The following is a 13,504-nucleotide window of genomic DNA, read 5'->3' as shown; positions in this document are numbered from 1 at the left end:
AGCGTCTTTTAAGCGTTGTTTCTGAAAGAGGCTTTTCAGCAATTCATTTCTCTCCTGCCTGCCTGAGATGGGCTATTAGCCATGCAGAGAAACTCCTTAGTTATGCAGAATAGTGACTGCATTAGAGAACAAAGCCCAGTTGGCAAAACTACAGGGGGCAGGGCTATGAATTGTTCCATGCAGAGAGAATTGCAACGTAGTTTTTAAACAGACTATATTCAATGCAGAGCAACGATTGTAACATAATAAAGCGGTCTAAACTGGTTGTTTTTTTAAACTGTTTTATTTGGCTCCGTGCAGAATACCTCCTGGTTCAAAAAGCCGCCGTTCTCTGATGCGAGACATATTTGTCTTTTCAACCAGCCGGTCTCTAATCACCTCACCAGCCGATGCACCAAACTCGCAAGGGCCAATGATGCCTTTCAGACAAGTTGACTCCACCAGCTTCAGTTCCTGCTGACAAAAATTACGACAATTAGCTACCACATTAAGTCTGGGCACACGCAAAAGACATTCCTTCTGCGCAGAAAAAGCGGCCTCCTATTTACCGCCAGCAAGATGGTGAGAAATGTGCAAAAAATGCATCGTCCTGCTACTCCCCAAAAGTGAATGAGCAAGCATGGCTTTTCTCTCTCCGGACACATCGGGACCAGAGCCAGGGCCTTGTCAAATCTGGCTCCTGCCTAGGGTTGGCTGCTTCGGCCACTTCGGCGATCACGGAATCCTGAGGAGGTCAGCGCCACGGTGCAGAGGGGAGGGACGGCATGGCAGTGATGAACCAGCTGGCACCCGCATGCAGGCGCAGAGCTCTGTGCCTGCGTGTGGGCACCAGCTGCTGCGTCGGCACCAGTGCTGCCCCTCCCCTCCACGCCACGGCACTGGCCGCCTTGGGCTTCCATGATCACCGAAGTGACCGAAGCACGCCAAAGCACCAAGCCTACTCCTGCCTGGTGGAGATCCGGGACCTGACAGAGCTCTTCCACCAGGCCTATGGTTGAGGCCGGGATGAAATAAAAAATTACTATGGGTCTCCCTCCACCTTCCCCTCCCACGTCTGTGACCCATGCCAGTTTGCGGGATCCAGACATGCAGTCACATGTAGGGTGACCAGGCCCCCTCTGGCCACTGGTGGGGTTTGGAGGTTGGAGGTTGCCAGATCCGGGGAGGGGGGGGGCTCATAATGATTTGGGGGGTGGAGCCTGTAGGAGACAGAGCCTCTTGTGGCGCAGGGTGGTAAGGCAGCAGAAATGCTGTCTGAAGCTGTCTGCCTATGAGGCTGGGAGTTCGTTCCCAGCAGCTGGCTCAAGGTCGACTCAGCCTTCCATCCTTCTGAGGTTGGTAAAATGAGTACCCAGCTTGCTGGGGGGTAAACGGTAATGACTGGGGAAGGCACTGGCAAACCACCTCGTATTGAGTCTGCCATGAAAACACTGGAGGGCGTCACCCCAAGGGTCAGACATGACCCGGTGCTTGCACAGGGGATACCTTTATCTTTACCTTTACCTTTACCTGTAGGAGACAGGAACCTTGATGGGTTACAACGACCCCACACGGTCCCCCTCCAAAGCTTCTATTTTCTCCAGGAGAACTGATCTCTGCAGTCTGGAGATGAGCTGCATTTCCAGGGAATCCTCAGGTCCCACCTGGAGGCTGGCATCCCTGTCACTTTTCATCTGCCCCAGGAGGATATCTGTTTTAACACAGCCCCTTAGCATAGAAGAGGAAGAGTTGGTTCTTATAGGCCTCTTTTCTCAAAAAGGAGGTCTCAAAACAGCTTACAGTCGCCTTCCCTTTCCTCTCTCCACAACAACCCTGTGAGGGAGGTGAGGCTGAGAGAGCCCTGATATTACTGAAGAAGAAGAATTGGTTCTTACATGCCGCTTTTCTCTACCCGAAGGAGTCTCAAAACAGCTTACAATCACCTTCCTTTCCTTTCCCCACAACAGACACCCTGTGAGGGAGGTTGGTCTGAGAGAGTTCTGACAGAACCGCTCAGGAGAACAGCTCTAACAGGGCTGTGACTAGCCCAAGGTCACCCAGCTGGCTTCATGTGAAGGAGCGGGCAAACCTGGCTCGTTCCTAACCACTTCACCAAGCCGGTTCTCTCTTATTTTGTTAAGCTCCTTATCTATTGCAGTCAAGAGATCTCTCTCCCCCCTTCTAAATAACAAAACCAGAACACAACATTCTGGGTAGCCACATGCAGACCCCCCCCCCTTGACCCCACGCAGTGAGCAAAATCATTATCAGGCTCATGAAGTCCAAAAAGACCAGAGGCATTCCACCAACTGGCTTGCAGCCCTGGTTGCATACCGTGATGGCCTGCCTGGGTCTCCTTGGGATGGCACAGATGTTTCTTCAGCCTGGGCAAGGGGAACCTGGGGAGGAATGAAAGATTCCAGGTTGGCGACAGCAGCAGCTTCGGCTGCCTGATTTATGAACTGGGGCCCATTCCTTCATTCCCTTCAAGGAAAGGATGCATTGCAAAACAGTTAGAGTAGTTCAGCCGTGGAATAGGCTGCCTAAGGAGGTGGTGAGCTCCCCCTCACTGGCCGTCTTCAAGCAAAGGTTGGATGCACACTTTTCTTGGATGCTTTAGGATGCTTTGGGCTGATCCTGCGTTGAGCAGGGAGTTGGACTAGATGTGTGGCCAGTTCCAACTCTAGGATTCTGTAATTCTATGATTCTAAAACAATGCATTCCGCACAGTGGGGAAGGGCGATATCTCCAGAGCTCAAGGTACTAGATTCACATGTAGGAGGCAATGCAGAACATTCCTACGTTATGATCCAGTGGAATTCCTGGAAACTGGGTGGCAGCCGTAGGGCCATGTCCTTCAGTTTTATTTTACTTTCTTGAAACAGTGTGGCCAGAGAAATGGTTGTGAGCGAGGGATGCAAGCTGCTGACTCAGGGATTCCCAACCAGTGGCTGGTGGACCCCTGGGAGTCCGTGGGTGTTTTGAAGGGGGGGTCTGCGGGAGCTCTGAAGTGACATGGTATAAAGGGGGGTGGGGTCCAGGATGTCTTCTCAGCTTCTACTCTTCTTTCTGGCCTCCATGAGGCAGAACTGCCAGTAGTAAAGGCAGGGGGAGGGAGCAAAAGGCTTCTCCAGGCTTCAAGAAACCCCAGAAGTGGCGTGATCGTGTAGAATATGGTCAGGAAGCAAAACTGTGTACCTGCCCATCTGGGGCCCCTCTCCCTTCCCCCTCCTTCAGGCCCATCTTTGGTTGGGGGGGGGGGAGGGTTGACATGACCATAAATGGTCATATTGCCCTGGAAAGGTGTAACATATTTAATAAAATATATTTAAAAAATAATTAACTCCCCCCTATTCGGTAAACCCTTCCAGGGCTGTCAAGGAACCCCAGGTTTTTGTAAAACCCGGCTTGAGAAACCCGATCTAACTCTTCCACAGCAGACCAACAAAACCACTCTACAAAACCCCTACTCATTGCAACTGTTTGACCTTCTTGGTTTTCCCAATAACAGGGGCAAGAAAACAGCTGGGAGAGATCGGGGGCCCATCCTTCATGCCCCACCGAATCGTCAGGTTTGCCGGATCCCGAACCACTTCGGAACGCAATCGCCTGCTTTGACTGGGCTGTCCCGATCAGTATGCATGGCTCTCGCTTCGCCGTGTCCTTGGACGGAAGCCTGGCTGTCCATCTCTGCCTCCTGCCTACGGGATTGCAGAGCCCCATCTGGTTTGTGCCTGTGACAGAGCGTCCATTTTACCCAGGTTGCCTTGCCTGTTGAGTCCGATTATTAATGGGAGCTGTGAAACACCAGGTGGTTTCATATGCACCATATGGGACAGAAGGCAGGAACAGAGCACTGGCGTGGCAGCCGTAATTCTTAATCTCCTGCTTTTCTTCTTTGTGACATTATAGTCTGGGCGAGCCTGGCACTTCCTGGCTAGAGAACTCGCGGCCCTCAATTCAAAGGAATTTCATGGTACTCCAACAGCGCAACTCCAAGCAGAATGATATAATTCCAAGTCGGGCCTATTCCGCACACATAGGAGGATAATGCACTTTCAATGTGTTTTGGCAGCTGGGTTTCCCTGTGCAGAACAGGGAAATCTACTTGTAAAGCGCATTGAAAGTGTTTTATCTATTGCGTGCAGAATAGGCCTTGGTGAGGGGCTGTGGCTCAGCGGCAGAGCATCGGTTTGGCTTGCAGGAGGTCCCAGGTTCAACTCTTGACATAGAATCATAAAGGTGGAAGGGACCTCCAGAGTCATCTAGTCCAACCCTCTGCACAATGCAGGAACTCACAATACCTGCCCACCCATGTACAATGTGCCTAAATTAATAAAATCAGCATTTCTGTCAGATGACTAGCCTCTGCTTTAAAAGTTGCAAAGAAAAGAACCTACCACCTCCGAGGAAGCCTGTGAGGAATTGTTAGGAACTTCTTCCGGATGTTTAGCCAAAAAATTCTTTTGAATTAATTTCAGCCCATTGGTTCTGGTCTGACCCTCTGGGGCAACAGAAAACAACTCTGCTTCATCTTCTCTGTGACAGCTCTTCAAGTATTTGAAGATGGTGATCAGATCCCCTCTCAGTTGCCTCCTCTCCAGGCTAAACAGACGAAGCTCCCTCAACCTTTCCTCAAATGTCTTTGTCTCAAACCCCTCACCATCTTTATTGCCCTCTTCTGGACACACTCCAGTTTCTTTACATCTTTCTTCCGTTGTGATGCACAAAACTGAATTCGGTACTCCAAGTGAGGTCTAACCAGAGTGGAGTAAGGTGCTAACATCAGTGTATGATCTACTAAGATACACAGATCCTTTTCATATGTACTACTGCCAAGATGAAGTCTCACCTATCCTATAGTGATGCATTTGATTTTTCCTACCTAAATAAAGAACTTTACATTTTTCAGTATTAACATTCAGTTTGTTCATTTTTGCCCAGTTTTCCAGCCTGTCAAGATCATTTCTTGCCCTTTCTGGGCCACCACAGGGCACCATAGGACACCGTGTCCACATGGGACAGGTCCTGTTGACCCCCACACTGGGCTAAGGGAACACAGAAGCATCCGTGCTCCCTTAGCCCAGGCCATTTGAGGGCCTGATCCGCAGCAGGGGGCCTGCCTGGCAGCTTCCCTATGACTGCCCTCTCAGCTTTTTCCATCCATGAGGAATCAGCCTTTGTGTCCCTTCAGTGTACACCTTTAATCCTAGCTAATTTTGCATTTTGTTCATGCAGAATTCGGAGATGCCGCTGACTACAAAGCTGGAAAGGCAAGCAACGTAGCAAGAAACTGCAAACAATTCCAAATCCAATGAGTGAGTCATTTTCATTGATTCAGTCACTTGAGTGACACATGCTTCTAAGCGATATATCTTAAGTGATATCTACTCCTTTTCAGTATATCCGGTAGTCAACCTGTGGTCCTCCAGATGTCCATGGACTACAATTCCCATGGGCCCCTGCCAGCATTCTCTGGCAGGGGCTCATGGGAAATGTAGTCCATGGACATCTGGAGGACCACAGGTTGACTGCCTATGCACTCCTTTTCAATATATGCTAAGCGATATGTGCTTCTTTACCAGTCATTGAGACAATTTAAGTTGGTAATTGTGGCTTGTTATCAAGCAAGATTCGGTTTTGCATTCAGGCAATCTAATCAGGGGTTCACTTCAAGGAAGTCCAACCAATCTCAGATCCTGAAGATCATGTTCACGTCAAAGTTCTCAGCATTTGCAGCCTACCCCAGTTCCAATAGCCAAACTGTGGTTCTCCAGATGTTCAGTGACTCCATTTCCAGTTGTACATTTCCCCCTGCCAATTGGCCATGCTAGCAGGGGCTCATGGTACTCCCAGAAAATCTCCAGCTGCCCCCGGGATATTGCCAGCTCAGCCAATTCAGGCCAATTAGGAAAAAGGTTGTTTTTTATACCATTTTTCACTGCCTGAAGGAGTCTTAAAGTGGGTTACTATCGCCTTTCCTTCCTCTTCCCGCAAAAGACACCCAATAAGGTAGGTGGGGCTGAGAGAGCTCTGACAGAACTGCTCTGTAAGAGCAGCACTATCATGGCTGTGACGAGCCCATGTTGAAGAATGGGGAATCAACCCCAGCTTGCCGAAAGAGAAGCCCTCTGCTCTTAAATTGGCAGCTTTTACTCTGCCAACGAGGCAACGTTAAAGACGGGACCAGTAACTCAAAAGAATTGCCACAAGGAGTCCTTGTTGAATATTTGCAGGACGGCTGTCCATTCTCTGCCCCCCCCCCCCCCGACAAAGAACTGCAAGAATGACCCTCCCCAACGCATGCACCACTCTGTGGGATGGCATAATCGCAAACTCTTTTGTTCTCTTCCTTTCCTTTGTTCGCTGTGCAGTAATGAGAAACGACAGCCATATTTATGGTAACATTCCTCCAGGAACGCAAAGATAATTACCCACTCTTCGCACAGAGATGAGGGATGAGGGCGAGCTCAATCTCCCTCCAACCGTCTGAACCCTAAGATGGCAGCGTGCGTGAAATGCAAATAATTAGACCTGTAGGAGTAATTAAGGAGTAGGGGGAATGAACACTGCAGGTTGGTGAGCATGCAGGAACATGCAGAACCAGTTTTTTACAAGGATGAGGATTTCGGTTGCATAAAGGGACTAGCCTTTCGCTGCCCTTTGACCATTAAGAACCCTCTGAAACATTCTTCAGGCTTCAACGAACCTCGGAAGTGACGTCAGCAAGGCCATGCCTTCCTGCCAAGCCCCTGGAAGTCACACGTCTCCTTAAGTGACATCACCCAGATACTCCCATGAGACGTGCCATCACGACACTGCCCCTACAGCACAGGAAGTGACAACACAAATATATTTTTCCAATGATTTGTGAACGGAACCATACCTGCAACTCTTCTGCTTCTTCAGTAATATCAGGGCTTTCTCAGCTTCACCCAACTCACAGCTGCGGGGAAAGGAAGGGGAAGGTGACTGGAAGCCGCTTTGAGACACCTTCGGGTAGAGAAAAGCAGCATAGAAGAACCAACTCTTCTTCTTCTTCAGGAATCTCAGGGCTCTCTCAGCCTCCCCTCCCTCACAGGGTACCTGTTGTGGAGAGAGGAAAGGGAAGGCGTTTGTAAGCCGCTTTGAGGCTCTGAGTAGAGAAAAGCGGTTTATAAGATCTAACCTTCTCAGGGATACTTCAGGCTGATCATGCTTTGAACAGGAAGTCGGAGTAGAATCATAGAATCACAGAAACATAGAGTTGGAAGGGGCCATACAGGCCATCTAGGTCACTAGAGTAATTCTTCCCTTCCAATTCTATGAATCTATTTTTTTTAATGCCACTGCCACCTCAGCAGTCCATCATCCAATCTCTGTCCTTTATTTTCTCCCCCATTTTGATATCCTAGGCTTAATTAGACAGGCCCATGTGTCATTGGGCTGGGAAAAAAACATCTTCATGGGTATATATATTGCATGGAAATGCAAAAAGAGCTGCATAAACCCTCATACAGAGTGTACGGCTGTGCCCTTAATCCTCACCAGAGACTAAAGCCAGCATACTTTGCTCTTTGCTCCCCCCCCCCCTAAACTGCTCTATTATGCACCATTTCTGGAGTATGTTTCCTAAGTAGAGGTTATCATATGTTGGAGGCCATCTACTCTGCCGGAGAAGCGTTAACGAAAGCTGGATAATGCCGTTACCCAAAGGCAGATAAGAGCAGGGGTAGTCAAACTGCGGCCCTCCAGATGTCCATGGACTACAATTCCCAGAAGCCCCTGCCAGCATTCGCTGGCAGGGGCTTCTGGGAATTGTAGTCCATGGACATCTGGAGGATCGCAGTTTGACTACCCCTAGATAAGAGCTTCCACTTGCTGAAAAATCCCCCAAGGCTTTCCGTGACACACGCTCGGGGAATTATTATCCCCTCTCGCCTTACACCCAGACGTTGTCTGAACCGTCAAGCTGACCAGCTCTGCGTGTTGAAACAAATAAGAGAAAGAAACTTGCGGGCATCTCCCCTGAGCTTTGGGGCTGGGCCATAATGAATTTATTTCACGCGCTGATGTACCTTGAATATTTGGGAGCGTTTTTTAAGCGGTTCACTAAGGATTTGGGGTGGGGAGTAAGCAGGTAAACGGCTACCTTTGTGGGTGACACATTCAGGGTGGTGAGAACCAGGGTGGCCTGGGAATTGATTTATTCATTTAGGCTGGCGATGTGGCAACTGCCCCTCTCAGACTAGCTGTCTCAGGGGGATTCTGCCGAGATTGGGGGAGTGGGCAGCACCATGACAAATAAGGTCAGAGGAGGGTAAGGGCAAAGTAATGCACACTGGTGCCAAAAATCCTAACTATGAATATATCTTGATGGGGTCCAGATTCTATGATTCTAAGAAGAAGAAGGATCTGTTTTTTGTACTCTGCTATTTACTATCCAAAGTGGCCTTCCCTTCCACTCCCCACAGCAAACACCCTGTGAAACAGGTGGTGCTGAGAGAGATCTGAGAAAACTGTGACTGGCCCAAGATAACCAAGATGGCAGCATGGGGAGGAGGAGTGAGGAATCCAACCCAGTTCTCCAGATTAGAATCCACCACTCTTCACCACCACACCCCGCTGGTAAGGCACAGAACAGCATAGGAATCATCCAAAGTTAAGAAACGTCTTCAGCCACTCAGTGAGAAGCCCACGTTAAAAGCCCTTAAGCCCTCCCACGTAAACAGGGGGCATTTTCTCCTCGTAATAGAGCCCATGCTGTGACTTAGTGAATGCATTCCTCACACCTTCCCAGGGTGCCCAGAGCTTCCTGGCGAGCTTGGGACAAATTAGCTTCGGTTATTCATATTTAAAATGTCATCCTGTGTTATTACTATTATTATTAAGTGATAGACAACTGGAGAGAACTACTCTTTGCCTTCAGCTTTCCCTATTTGCTGCCCACTAGCCTGTTGATGCCTAAGGGGAGGGTATTTTCTGAAGGGGATGTTTAAAAAAAAAATGGGACTGCAACAGCACCATTACGAAAACTTCTGATAGAGACCCAGAAGTGATAGATTGTTGCTGGCATGATATCGGTCAAGTGGCAGCCAATGAATGGAGAGCGCGATTTCCCCCGAAGTTGAGTCAGTAGGGCTTTGCTTTGAATGTGGCACATGCACTCTGCCTGCATCTGTTTTTTCTCTGATTTTTCTCCTGGGGATCACATGATATATATTCTGCATACCAGTGAGAAAAAGTGTCATGGTGTCAAAATGTCCTCTCTTTTTTTCATGTGTGCTGCACATCTAGTGATAATGCCTTATTAGTCAGTTTCACGCCAGGCATGTTTGAGAGATTCTACAAGCTGTATTTACTCTCGAGTAGCCACCTTAGCAGAACGTGAATGTTGGGTCCTCGGCAGTTTCTTCCTCACTTTTGCTTACATTTTCCGCCAATTAAACTTTAAGCGGGATGAGTCTAACCATATGAGATTTTCGCTAGTCTTGGATCGCTGGGAAGAAGAAATCGACACAGAAAGCTTTAAAAGTGTTGAAAGATGCCTTTAATTATACCAGTTTCTCCTTTTTGCCAATGAAAGATCTCAGTGGAAACCAGTGAGCCCCACCCCCCACCCCCAGCCTTTTTGCTTTTGTCATCATTTTGGCCAGGGACGTGCCATCAAGCCACGGCTGACTTAGGATGACCATACAGGATTTTAAGGCAAGAAATTCAGAGGCTGAACTGAATTGAATGGTTGGAGTCAACTGGTCATTGTGGGCTCTCCAGGCTGTGTGCCTGTGGCCTGGTGGTTTTAGTTCCTGGCATTTTGTGGTTGGCATCTTCAGAGGTAGGACACTGCCAGATGGGAACCTCTCTATCCACTCTCTGGCATTTAGTAACCTTGCATGCATATTCTCTGGAACTCACTGCACCAGCTGATTGTTTAGAAGCCACAACCTGATGCAAATCAAAGTGCACCTAATTCTGTGTTACATAGTGGCTGATGTGTCAATCCTTTGCCACAAGTGAGAAGTAACGGGGGATATACTTATTTCAATGTCTCTTCTTTGTGAGCCTATCTGTAACGGGTTTTTATGATAGTCTTCCAACAGCAGCATGGAGGTTAATGAAAAAACAGGCAACCAATTAATTCTAAATTCAGTTCAATCTCTTATAAAGAGAAAGAGAGGGAGGGATAGAGCAAAACTTCGCCCTGCTCCTCTAGCAGAACTGGTTGGGAGTAGAAAATTGGAAATTCTGTTCCTAATCCTCCTTAAATGAACAGTGGAACCTCACGCTTAGTATATTGTTTAGAATTCACCTTGTAAATTGAATCGACAGCCCCTGTGTTTTAGCACTGGGATGTTTAGATTCTGAAATTAGTCTCAGCAGGCATCCCTTGAGCTGCGTTCTGAGCTGCATACCTATTATTGACGCCCTGGCATCCCACACAGTTGCTATCATTGTGGGGGCGACAGGCATGAAGGCGGGTGGGAGACAGAGGATTTCCGACAAAAGCTCTGCCAGACCTCAAAGTGACATTCAGCTATCACTCAGAGTAGCAGGTTCCAGGCAGGATGCCCTAATTTCTCCAAAAGTCTAGGCTTGCTGCTTCTGACCTTTGGTAAATGACAGGGAAATTAAGGGAAAGCAGCTCCATTTCATGGTGTGGCGCTTAAGAGCGGCGGCTTCTAATCCAGTGAGCTGGGTTTTATTCCCTGCTCCTCCACGTGCAGGCGGCTGTGTGACCTTGAGCTAGTCACAGTCCTGATAGAGCTGTTCTCCCAAAGCAGTAACATCAGGGTTCTCTCAGCCCAACTTACCTCACAGGATGTCTGTTGTGGGGAGAAGAAAGGGAAGGGGATTATAAGCCTCTGTGACCAATTATGCATGGTGGTGGCCACACTGGGCCACCATCAGTGTGGCCACCACACAGCAAGCCCCACTGTGTCCCACATACACACAGGGGGGGAAATGCCCCGGCGTCAGGGTCCACCCCAGAGTTGTGCACCCACAACTCCAGGGTGGGAAAGGTTCAACTGTGTCTCATAGTGGGAGAGGGGGAGGAGGCATGGGCATCCCCTCGCAGGATAGTGGGAGTGTAGAAATGCTCCATTTGGCTCCACAGCATTACGAACAGGGCATTTTGTGTCCCTCCCAGGCCCAGCTCTTCCTTTATGAACAGCAAGACAGGTAACATAGAATAATTCACATTTCCTTGCTGCAGGCCATCCAAGGCCTTGATTCAAGACAGGGCTTGGGGGGGGGGGGCTGGGATGGCAGCAAGATTGTGCGTATGCAGGGATTAGCCCCGATGCCATGTCACCACCATCCCAGCCTTTCTGCCCCGTGCATAATCGGTGTGTGAGACGCCTTCGAGCTGTGAAAAGTGGGGTATAAAAACCAACTCTTCTTCTTGTGTTCCTCTTAAAATCTTGCTAGGCCCTCAATTCCTGACCGTTGCTTGAATTCTGCCAACATCATTCCTGCAGGCACGATAAGGAAATATTACGCCAAGAATGTTCACCTCTACTTTCTAGCAGAACTGCATTGTTCTTGTACTGTTTCCAGAGATGCACAAGACGAGGAACAATTGCACTGTGTGTGTGTGTAGGAAATGTGGGTAGGAAATCCAGTGGGAATGAGCCAGGTTAAGCACTACCCTCCTCCAAGCCTTTCTACTGCAAATTGCACCCTCCTCACCTCAATTTGCTCCCGAGAAGAAGAAGCCAAAGTCTGAAGACTCATCCTTCCATTGCGTGAGAGAATGTAGACTGACAAAGATAGGCATGTCGACGACACTCCCCCCCCCAACCCCCACCTCAATTCACAGTGACTTGTCTGACATGTACTATTTACCTAGGTAGGGTATTACTTTCTTATCTCGCTACATTAATTGATTCTACATCCCTTAATAGCTCAATAGCTTATCAGGCTCCTCCACTCAGTAGAGTCCATGTCTAGAGGCTATTAGAATGTCAGTTCGAGTAATCACAACTTTCCCTGAGAAGTTACTGATGAGCTACTTTATTGCTCAGGTTACACAACTGGAGTCTCGCCCCCATTGCCAAGAAAGGTTCAAACCGAAACGGCTCCTCAAGAGCAAAGAAAGCTTGTGTTTTTTGGGGGGGCTCACATCAAGAGCTTTTTTCCTCCCAATTTCTCTCTAATCTGCCCCCCTCATTGCATGCATCACCTCATCCTCCGTGTCCAATTTTCTGTGAGTCAAAGGTGATTAAGAGCTTTGGATCTTTGGTGAGCTTGGCAGTCACCTGTTTTCAGCGTTCGGTTCATTTAGAGCAGGGGTAGTCAAACTGCGGCCCTCCAGATGTCCATGGACTACAATTCCCAGAAGCCCCCTGCCAGCGAATGCATTCGCTGGCAGGGGCTTCTGGGAATTGTAGTCCATGGACATCTGGAGGGCCGCAGTCTGACTACCCCTGATTTAGAGGAATCCTTTTTTTTAACCTCTTGTTCTTGGTCACCAATAGTACGGTTCAGGTTGAAGTTGGGGAAATAAGTACTCTGAATTTAAATGTACCTAGATTCAAATGAGTATCTGTGTTGGTCTGAAGTGGCACAATAAAATCAGTAGCACCTTTAAAATAAATAAAATTTTATAGTAGCACAATAAAATTTTTAATTAGCACAATAAAATCAGAGTCCAGAGACTCTTGTGGTGCAGAGTGGTAAGGCAGCGACATGCTGTCTGAAAGCTCTGCCCATGAGGCTGGAAGTTCGATCCCAGCAGCCGGCTCAAGGTTGACTCAGCCTTCCATCCTTCCGAGGTCGGTAAAATGAGGACCCAGCTTGCTGGGGGGTAAACGGTAATGACTGGGGAAGGCACTGGCAAACCACCCCGTATTGAGTCTGCCAAGAAAACTCTAGAGGACATCACCCCAAGGGTCAGACATGACCCCGTGCTTGCACGGGGGATACCTTTACCTTTACCTTAGCACCTTTAAGACCAACAAAGATTTATTCAAGGCGTGAGCTTTCTTAGTCTGAGGAAGAGTGCTTGCATTCAAAAGCTCACGCCTTGAATAAATCTTTGTTGGTCTTAAAGGTGCTACTGGAATCTGTTTATATTTACATGTTTGGTCGGCCAGCTGAAGGTCTGGAAAAAATATATTTGTAATTATTTCCTTCAGCGTGGGCTTAATTCTCACCGGGACCGCTGTGGGCCACACTGCAAATGAACAGCAGTAAGTTATTTGGATCCAACAAAATCAGAGTCCAATAGCACCTTTAAGACCATCAAATATTTATTCAAGTCTTTATTCAAAAAATGATTCAAATCTTTGTTGGTCTTAAAGGTGCTACTAGACTCTTGATTTGTTGTGCTACTTCAGACGAACATGGCTACCAACTTGAATCTATCCTTATTTGGATGCAGTCCAACTGGTTTAGGATTGGGATGCCACTTTGGTTTTCAGGAAGAAACAGCAAAAAGTTTCTTAGAAACATTTAAAAGGTCAGTCTTGGTATATTCAAGAGTAACCCTCTGCCGACAGCTGCTTGTTGTAGTTTTTAATTCCCCTCCTCCCCAAGTCATAGC

At 48.2% G+C, this 13,504-nt stretch overlaps 1 long non-coding RNA gene across 1 annotated transcript in view; it reads right to left on the bottom strand.

Moving 5' to 3' along the window:
* Positions 1-330: 330 nt before the first annotated feature.
* LOC143836896 (uncharacterized) overlaps positions 331-13,504 on the bottom strand; it is a 32,142-nt gene continuing 18,968 nt past the window's right edge. Inside the window, exons 2-4 of the long non-coding RNA XR_013230824.1 lie at positions 6,866-7,065; positions 2,314-2,378; positions 331-453 (exon numbers count right to left, since the gene is read on the bottom strand). This is a non-coding gene — a long non-coding RNA (uncharacterized LOC143836896). The remainder of the gene's footprint in view (positions 454-2,313; positions 2,379-6,865; positions 7,066-13,504) is intronic.

Source organism: Paroedura picta, chromosome 4 (genome assembly GCF_049243985.1).
Source record: "Paroedura picta isolate Pp20150507F chromosome 4, Ppicta_v3.0, whole genome shotgun sequence".
Lineage (NCBI taxonomy): Eukaryota > Metazoa > Chordata > Lepidosauria > Squamata > Gekkonidae > Paroedura > Paroedura picta.
This window is presented reverse-complemented; position numbering and strand designations above follow the sequence as displayed.